This window comes from Pseudorca crassidens, chromosome 1 (genome assembly GCF_039906515.1).
Source record: "Pseudorca crassidens isolate mPseCra1 chromosome 1, mPseCra1.hap1, whole genome shotgun sequence".
Taxonomy (NCBI): domain Eukaryota; kingdom Metazoa; phylum Chordata; class Mammalia; order Artiodactyla; family Delphinidae; genus Pseudorca; species Pseudorca crassidens.
Window position 1 is genome coordinate 63793329 of NC_090296.1, and position 10373 is coordinate 63803701.

Genomic DNA, 10373 nt, shown 5'->3' on the forward strand with positions numbered 1-10373 from the left:
GTCACGATTCTAGCGTCAGTTCCCGCGCGCCTGAGAACGCCAAGGCCCCGCCCCTGGTGGAGGGTGGGGAGAGCGGACCGAAGGCTTTCGATGTGCGTATGCGCCAGCCCCGTGTGTGGGCGGCTTTAAAATGTTTGGTGAAGTAAGTTCTCGTTGAGGCGGTTTATAGAGCTTTTATCTAGAGAATGAATTGACTATAGCAAGAACAAAAAAAGCTTTCCGGGGCCAGGAGTAGTGAGTTGCCTGTCTGTGGGATCGCGTATTTAACAAGTCTCTCGTTAGTTTTGGCACCTGTATATCCAGCCTGGCTCTGGCTTGCTGGCGTTCTTCTAACCTCTTTACCCAGCCACTTTGCTTCCTGCTACTAGAGGGAGAAATAAATGGATTGCAGCTGCTCCCGCAGCAGCCGTTAATTTCAGGTACAGAAGGGAGCGGGTTCTGCTAGCCACTCCAGAGCAGAGTTTTCTGGCCAGGCAAGATCTTCCTTTGGCCAACAGCCCCCGACAGTTTTGTCTTAAAAGTGGAACTGGGGTTGAAATATAGGTATAATACAGGAATCAGTAGCCTTGATTGATAATGAACAAGAACCGAAGGGAAAGGCTCATAGCAGCCGGCGTTAGATGAACTAATAAGAATAATTCCCAAGCAGGCGAGGTAGCTCCGGAGAACAGCAGGTGGCTTTTGGAACTGTAAAATGTGCCTACTTTGACCTACCTCAAGGCACGCTCCTATTTAGTGAATATAAAATGCAAAACAGATATTAAGCTAGTGTCGCCCGCCCCCTCTGCCCAGTAGTTTGTGCGCCAGGAAGGCCAGGTATACCAAGATTTCTGGCACTTCCATACCAGCTGTAATGAATACTGAAGTAGGGATTCTTACCTCTTTAATGTATTTTCTCTTAAACTCACTTTCCATTTAAAAGAAAAAATTTGGTAAGAGCCTCCTAAGGAGTTTGTTATGGAAGTTCCGATTTCTCAAGAGTGTTTTTAAAAAAATAAACTTCTATTTCATTACTGAAAAAGAAAATTCAAAACTGAAACTCGATTAAGAAAATACTAAGTGCAGACATCATCTCTGGCACACAGGGTACTTTCCAGCTCTGGCTGATTCCCAAGTGTACTGATAAAAGTTGTCCCTTGCTTCTGGTTTAGGTCCCTATCCTCAGCACCAACTCCTCCTGACCTTTTGAGTACTTTTTTTTTCCTCAGACACTGAGCAAGCCTCCTAAACTGTAACTCCTACAGTTTACCTGAAGAGTCATAGATAAAATGAGTTCTCTGTAAGGCTGCTTGGAGGGTGAACTCATTCAACAGCCCCCTCTATGCTGATATTTCCTCAAAACTAGGTCTCTAGCTGGATCCTTCTCTGGTGCTGAGTCTTCTCTAATCGCATATATGACATTTTTCACATTGAGACACATGGTACCTCAAAACCCAGCATGTTTAAAACAGAACACCTGGGGCTTCCCTGGTGACGCAGTGGTTAAGAATCCGCCTGTCTGTGCAGGAGACACAGGTTCGAGCCCTGGTCTGGGAAGATCCCACATGCCGCGGAGCAGCTAAGCCCGTGCACAACAATTGCTGAAGCCCGCGCCCCTAGACACCGAGCTCCGCAACAAGAGAAGCCACCGCAATGAGAAGCCCGTGCACCACAACGAAGAGTAGCCCCCGCTCGCCGCAACTAGAGAAAGCCCGCGCGCAGCAACGAAGACCCAATTCAGCCAAAAATCAATCAATAAAATAAAACAGAATACCTCATTCCATCTCTTTTCTCCCAAGCCAGTTCCTGTCCCTCATACCACACTTTCCAAGTCCTCAGAGCCAAAACCTTGCAGCAGCTTTCAGTTCCCCAAAACTTCCTATTCTGTCCCCATGTAGTCTTTTTTGTAACACAAGCTTTTTAAAAATTATTATTTATTATTATATTTTTGGCTGCACAGTAGCATCTCTTCCTGTTGATCCACATTCTTGGAATCATTTTCTTGAGCAAGATCTCATTGGGTTGCTTCTCTGCCCAGATTTCTTTGAGCTCCTGAATCAAAATCAGCCTTGAGCTTAGCTGACCTTGTACCTATCTTTTCAGCCTTGTCTTCCACTTCATCCTCCTATTTCCATTGCAGGGCTACATTCCACAGCACAGCTTTGAGAAGCACTACCTGATATCCTCCTCAGGCTCTCCCCTTCCCCCGCACTCCTGTTCCTCCTGTAAGGACACTCATTCCCATCTCGTCATCTAAGCAGCTCAGGTCCACCAATCTGCCTCTTTTCCCCTATATGCCTAGTGCGTACAACTTGAATCTTTTATTAGCCTGAACCAAATGAAATGACCATTTCTGTAGGTCAAAAGCGTCAAACATTGGTAATCATATGGTTTACCTTAAAGAGTTGTGTGTAGGGGCTTCACTAAAGACTGACAGGGCAGAGCCTGAATACTTTTTATCTCTGTATTCTCTACCACCCCTGGCATGGGGCTTGGCTCATAAAAGTTCAGTAACTGACTGTCAAGTTGAACTAAAAACTGTAGAAAGACAGGGAACAATTGAGAAATGCTTTCATAGCTGCCTTTCCTTCCCACGTAGACACAACCCGCTGTGAAGCACCCCTGGGTGTTCCCTGCCATGCAATGACGAGATATTTAAAATCACATACACTTCAGGCTGTGAAAATTATTTCACACATTCAAACAAATTCTGATCCTCCGTTGAGGTTGCATTTAAGCTGGGCCCTAAAAGAGGCATAGGATTTTGGATGGCATATACACATTAATACCCTAAAGGATACTTCCTGGAAGGAGCCGACCTCATTTTCAATACAACACAAACTGAAAGCTAGAATTAGAACATCAGGCTCCTTGAGGGCAGTGGCCACATCTGTTTTGCTCCCCGGTGTACCCTCAGTGCCAAACAGTACCTAGCACGAAGGAGGTGCTCCGATCATTCACTGAATATGCATTCTCACTGTTTGGGTTTTCTACTATGTTGACCTGTTTTTATTTGAAGAGATTTGTGAATAACTGAAAAATCCAAATCTCAAAACCTAAAAGGCCAGAGATTTTATATTAGAATTTGAGGTTTTTCCACAAGGCCAATGGATTCCTCCAGGAAATCTTTCAGAAAGACGAACCCCTTGCTGATTCCATTGCTAAGGGAAATCCCCAGGAAGCAGACTTCACGAATATGTGCCTTGGGTACCAAGCAGCAGCTAATCTACTCACCCAGGTGGACTTCCCCCTGGGTTGGGGAGCTTTCACAGAAGTCTGGGGACCAGTGCTCCTGCAGCTTTACCACAAGCCTATGGGGGCAGACTTGCTGTGTCTGTATGGAAAATTTGACCTTCCTCTCTGTTGGGCCACCAAGTTAGACTTTCTGAAATGACTCTCTGGTTTTTTGAAAACTTTTAGAGATGACTTGACATCTCGTGAGTCTTGGAAAATCTCCTGGGGGCCTCCATTTGACAAGGCCCACATTCTCCCCTGGGGGTGGAGGTAGGTGGAAGGTAGGGGTTACCCACAAGGCAAAGGTAAAAACTGGCAGCGTAGATTCCCAGTGACTGCAGACATGCTGAATCACATGGTGTTTAAAGGCAAGATAAGAATTTAGCCCTTAGCTTAAGACGCTCTGCTGGTGGTTTCAGTGAGCCAGGGAATATAAAACTGAAGCTTATCTGTGTTTCCATGTGATATTAGCAGGTGTTGAAACAGTGGTAATAGAGTATCTTAGGAGAGTTAGGATTCCCTGATGTCAAGGGGCCCCAGAGGTCAACTGTGGCCACAACAGAGCTAGGGATGTGGCAGTTCTGTGTGGACAGTAGAAGGGAGGTAGCTCCCTGGTCAGACTTTGAGCCATCAGGTGCCTCCTCAGGGGACTGAGGGCAAGAACCTAGTTCCATTCGTATTTCTCCCTATCTGTATCTTTCTCATACCAATAGAAACCCTAAAGCTCTTCCTGTACCCCAGTAGCTATGGTTGGCTACCTAGGAGTTGTCAATCTGTTTGAGTCTCGGGGAAAAAGAAAAGGGTGATTTCTTTGTACTCCAGTTCTATAATTTATGGGCAAAGGAGAGGGACAAATGGGGCATCAAACGTGGTGTGGGAAGTGCTACCGTGACATATGAGGTACTTGGTTATGCTTCTACTCAAAAGCTCTTCAAACCATATTCCAATATGGCAACACTCCCCAGCGCTCTCTCCCATAACACCTAGTATGGTTCTCTTACCCTCCAATACCAATGGTGGGTTCAATATGGTGTCTATCAACATAGCAGTCATACAGCTATCATTTCCCTGCTACTCCATCCTTTCCTTTCCAGTCAATATAATTCTGCATCTGGATTCTGTCAGTCATCTCCAATAATGATAATGCTGTCCTTTGATTTGAAAGGGAATAAACTTGTAGCAGCTCAACCCAAAGGACACTTAACTAAATCTCTCCAGGAACAACTTCTAGAGAGCCAAAACCTTTAGCTTTCAGGTCACTCTTGATTTTTAGCTATAACAACTTCAGTATAAAGTTGTTATAGCTAAAACAACTCTTACAACTTTTGATGTTTCTCTTGTTTTCCCAAACTTCCCCTTAAATGAAAACCCAATGCTTGACTGATGACTGAGCTCTTGTTTCTGAAAGCCAAGGACTTTGAGAAACACTAAGAATTCTCATGGGTCTCCCCAGAATACTGGAAGAAGCATTGGAAGACCCCAGCTGGCTTGGGCTTAACCGTTGGTGGTTTTTAACATACAACTTCCCCTTAAGCATGATAACACAGGAAGCCTTTCATAGCTTGAGAGAACAGCAAATGTTCCAGTGAAAAATAAGATGGGGAAGGGAGGGGCCTGAGTCCTGAACATGGTCAGGCTTTGCTTTGAGTGTCAGAAGCACTGGGTTTGAATCTGAGCCTTGCCAGTGATCAACTGGTGGCCACCACCTCGGTTTCTTCTCTCAAACAGGTGAGCACGCTGTACCCACCTTAAAGGCATGGAGGAAAAAAATATTAAGCACAATGAAAATAAGTCACCTACTAATAGACTTTAACTCAGCTTCTCTCTTTGTGAAAGGAGGGGACACTGGTAAATAAAGCCTGGATCGCTGGCTATTTTGTTTTGATCTATCCCTAGTACAGAAGGAAGCCAAGTACTGCACCAGCCTGTACTGCACTCTGCTATTGTTCAGAAGTGAAACTCATTCTGTTTTCTTAACTTAGAAAGCAGCCAATTCTTACTCACCCTATCCTGCATACATGCAGCCTCACCCATGACTGTGGACGGGGATGGGAATCGTAAGCATCAATAAATTCACTGAGGCCTTCCCTGGTGGTGCAGTGGTTGAGAGTCTGCCTGCCGATGCAGACACACGGGTTCGTGCCCTGGTCCGGGAAGATCCCACATGCCGCGGAGCGGCTGGGCCCGTGAGCCATGGCCACTGAGCCTGCGCGTCCGGAGCCTGTGCTCCGCAACGGGAGAGGCCACAACAGTGAGAGGCCCGCATACCGCAAAAAAAAAAAAAAAAAAAAAGTTCACTGAGATTTTCACACCCATGGTGTATCCCTACATCTTGGTGTCTTTATGAATGTTATTTGACTTTATTCCCTCTGCTCACTACCCCCAATCTCACCCCACACCCATTTCAGACCCCTGATCAGGTGGGGAAAGGGTGGTGCAGAAGTTGGTCAGGCACCGAGAGGATGAGTCAAGAACAGAGAGGAAATAAGACTCAACAGCCTTCCTTTCAGCCTGGAGACACTTCCTCTTCCTTGAGGTTTCCTAATTGGCTTCCTCTAATTCCTGTTTTCTTACCGCAAAATTAAGTCATCTCTGGTGCTCAGAGGAGCCAAATTCTCTTGAGACAACTGGGGGAGAGAGCAAATGAATGAGGTGTCTGATCATTATAACCAATATTTTCAGGCACTAATTGAGGAACTAGTTCTTGAGAACCCAGGTATTGATGGGAAAGCAAGAGAGTGCTCCAGTGTTATGTTCTACTTGCTTTGAAAGTACTTGATAAACCTCAACTGAGATCCGTGAATTTCACCCAGTGTGCAATTCATCCATCGTGGTGAAACAAAGGCAAGTTTCAAAAATCAACCATAGACAACAGACTAAAACATTTTCAATATTAAAAACTCTGCAATGATGTCTTGCAGGTGCAGAGCAAATTTTATTCCAGTTTTCATGGTCCATGTACAAAATAGATGCCTAATAAATAAATAGTTAATTCATTTAAGACGTGGGGAGGGGCTTAAATGGTATAATTAAAGAGGGTGGCATTGAGAAGTTATCATTATTTCTTGAGGGTCAGTTGAAGCATCAGACACCAAAGAGTATGTTCCTGAGCCGGCACACACACAAAATACCAAGGAGCAAGAGGGGAATTCACTCAAAGGAGAAGTGGGAATCAGAGGTAAAAATCAGGAAGACATTTTCAAACAACTTCTCCAAAATAATTCAACAAACGTTTATTGAGCCTCTTCTAGGGGTAAGCCAGCTGGGCTGGCTGCTCTGGAGACACACAGATGAACCAGATGGAGAAGAAATTTCAGTGGGGAAGAAAAATGCAACCCAAATGAGAGCAATACTAACACGAAGCAGCACATGATATGTAAGGCAGTGTCCAACAAAGCGCTGCAGATGGGAAATGACTTTGGCCAAAGGGAATGCAAGCCACCTGCTGAAAGAAATATATCCGAGCTCAACTTGGGAGGAGAAGCACTCTGACAGGTGTGTTCGCTGTTAGGAACAGTGTGAGTGGCACCATGATGCAACATGGACTCGGGGTGGCAAGAACAGAGAAGCAGAGGAAGAAAAAAAGAGCCTGTGTTTAGGTTATGGCAGTGGCTTAGCTTGACTAGGACACAAAAATGTTCTGGAGTACAAATGCAGGGAGGAGGCCTTGAATGCCAAGGAAAGGAACTTCTGCTCTGGTTGGAAGGCAGTGGGGAGACATTTGACGTTTTTGAGTAAGGGAAATGGCATGATTAGAATTATGCTCTCAGAAGATAAACTTGGTGGCAGTATTTATGATGAACTGTAGATGGGGATATCAATCAAGAGGCCATTGCTAATAGAACCAGTGACTGTTTGTGAAGGCCTGAACTGGGGTGGTAGTTACAGAAATGGAAAGGAAAGAAGATGCCAGAGACTTTTTAATAGCTCTCCGCCCATTATAAAAAGTGATACACTATTCATAGTAATTACTATTTGTAATAGGCAAAAACTAGAAGCTATCCAAATGCCCATCAACAGTAGAATGGATAAATTGTGGTATATTCACACTATAGAACATCACATAATAATGAAAATGAATGATACAATTACATGTGACAACAGAGATGAACCTCCCACAATATTGAATGAAAGAAGCCAGCCACGGAAGAGCACAGCCTGACTGATTCCATTTACATAAAGCACAAAATCAGGCAAAAGGAATCTATACTGTTGGAAGACTGGACAGTGGTTACCTTTGTGGAGGCAAGAAATGATGGAAGTGAGCGCAAGGGGGCATCTGGGTTCTGGTAACAAGCGTGATGAACAGACTGTGATAAAACTACAATCTGACTTTTGTTCTCCCACTCTTCCTTTCATTTTTCCTGCCTCTAGATGAAAACTCGGGTATGCTCCCTTACTTTTCCATTCCTCTTAGATAATATGCAGTGCTACGGTTACTTTAACAAATGCAGTATCGATTCAGAAATTAGAATATCCAGTTCTATACCAATAGATTCCAAACAGCACTGCATCATTTGTATTCTGTCAGCTTAGGTCGGCTTCGCACTAAATCTTCCAGTGGAAAGGGGTGGGGGCATGGTTGACTTGTCCTCCCTAATCACTCCTGGCTCAGCTCCACCCCGACCTCCTTCACACCCTCCACATGCCCCGCCCCAGCCAAGGTGGAGGATGGGCAGTGGAGGATGGGTAAGGGTGGGTGGCTCAATGCTTTCTAGGCCAAGCAGATGTTTATAGCTGGAGTCTCTGGTGAGCCTGACAGATGGTTAAAGCTGATACTTCTCCGCTTGGCCACTCTTCTAAGGCTCTTCAGTGGTTCTCTGCTGAGCCCATCAGTTTTTATATGTAGGTGGCCACTTGCACTCCTTCTTCAACCCCTGGCCATCCCGAAGTTCCCCTCCAGCCCAAGACAGCCTAAGGCAACTCTCTTCCCACCTATCTGGCCCCCATCAGGAAACCTGCAGTGTCAGGCAAGTCCAAGGCAGTAGCCCTCTCTGGCTCGTTTCCAATGTCTCTTGTCAGCCCTGCTGTCATCCTGCAGCTTTTGCAGAGTCAGGCCCATCCACAGAGGCTTCAGCTTTCTCTGAGGTCCTGGGTTCCCCAGACTGCAAGAGGAGCTCCAAGTATTCCTATTGAGGCATCTTTCCCGGGGTCCTGGGGTCAGAGGGTACCTAAGGAACCAGGAGCCTGGCCACAGCTCTCTACAAGGAAACATCTTTATCTTTTTCCTTCCTCTGACTCTTTGATATCTTTGGCCTGGTTAAGGGGCCGGGAGTTGTGAGGCAGATTCTCCTTTATTCTTTTTGTAAATTCTGCATATGTACTGTCTGCCCCACACTCACCTGGGAATCTTGGTATCTACTATATTTGTGCCTCAGTGGAAACTGAGGCAGAAAGAGTCCTATTCTAACATCCTATTACACATGTAACAATTCAGATTGTGCAGAAGATGAAGACAACTAAAAATCAACCACAATCCCAGCATGCACAGATACCTATTAACATTTTGGAATCAACAAAATATTATTTCTTTCAGATACTTTTCTCCAAATGTCTCTTTCCTTCCTTCCTTCCTATTTAAAACATGGGATCATATTAAACATACCATTTGGTAGATGTTTTGTCATTTAACCCATGCCAACACACAAAGTATCATTTTAATCACTGTAACGTTTAAAATTATATTTCTTCCCTCCCTTGTTTTGAACATTTCGTTATTTCCAATTTTGTTATTATTATCAATAACATTATTATGAAGAATATCTTCATGTACAAATTTTTTAAAAAAGGATTATTTCCTTTGGAAAGGTAGTTAAGAGTTGAATAATTAGACTACGACAGATATTTTGAAGATGGAGTCAAACACAATTTGCTAATTGATTAGGTATGTAAGTAGGGGGAAATGAGCAGGAAAAAATAACATAAAGTAAGGCAGGAGGTCACTCTGTTGGGGTGAAGATGAATTGTTTTCACCGTGGTTGAGTAGAAATGCTCAGCTGCAAATGTAGAATTGGAAAGAAAGCAGGGGTAGAGATGGCTCCTTCCTCTGAGAAGTTTGGCTGTTAAATTATCCCTAGGGAAGCACAGTTTTGTCAGGCTAGAAGCCAAAAGTATTGTAGTTAGATGGGGGAATGAGCCCATGGAAAGAGACTAACTGAGAAAACAACTTCTCAAGTTAGCAAGAAAGGATAGTATGGAGGCAGTAGAAAAAGTAACCTAGAAGAGGGAGAAAAGGGTGAGGAAAGAAAGTTGCTAGAAAGGGCAAAAATTGCTGAAGAGTCTCTTAACAGATGGCTTTTAGTTCCTGCTTAAGTCATCTGCTGAGAGTGAGAGTGGCCAGGTTATGATTCAGGACTTAGAATCATGAGTGTTGTACTATTATTATTTTTAAATAACCTTGGAGCTCATTTGAGACTACTCAAAATACTACTCAAAAATATGGTCTGCAGCCTTGGCATCACCAGGCACACCAGACCTGAATCAGAATCAGCACTTTAAACGAGATCCCATGTCCATTAGAGTTTGAGAAGTACGCTGGCACCCTCTTCCCCACTGAACAGAAAAGGAAATGGAGGCTGCAGGAGATGAGCTCTTTTCAAGTTAAGATGGCAAAAGTTGGGAGAGCTCCTTCGGGGAATTAACAGGGAATTCACTGAAAGGTGAAACAAAGGACCTTCAAATGGGAGTGAAGTACTAGTAGCATAATTTCGTGACTTTTCTAGCAATACTATGGTATAGGAGAGGAGAAAGTGGAATGGTATGGGGCTACCCAAAGTTTGGTTTAGAATTGATAAGATGGGTACCACAGGAGGTGAAATGAATGAAAGAATCTGAAGTATTACTGAAGTCATCCATGAAATGAGTGGTTTGAGGATGGAGTGGGGTGAGCAACAAGGCAAGCAAAGCTAGATGCAGATAGATAAGAGAGGCCTCTAGGTGAGGAAGGAATAGGCCTAAGAACAGATCTAGGAACTGGTGGTCGGGATGAAGGAGTGGAGCAGGTTAAGGAGGTTGTAGGCAAAATGAAGAGCTCCAAAGTCTGATATCCTGAAAGTGGAGCACTTTTAAGTAGTTTAAAAGATCCAGGTTGGCATCTCACAGGGGGCCGAAAATCATCAGAGTTTAAGTGGATAAGAAACAATGAGACCAGAATATGGATG

The 10373-nt window shown here is 44.3% G+C and overlaps 1 long non-coding RNA gene across 1 annotated transcript; it reads left to right on the forward strand.

Annotated features, from left to right (window-relative positions):
* Positions 1 to 6: 6 nt before the first annotated feature.
* LOC137224779 (uncharacterized) lies at positions 7 to 1757 on the forward strand. The gene is made up of 2 exons (XR_010943501.1): positions 7 to 142; positions 1507 to 1757. It is a non-coding gene; the product is annotated as an uncharacterized lncRNA (long non-coding RNA).
* Positions 1758 to 10373: the final 8616 nt, after the last annotated feature.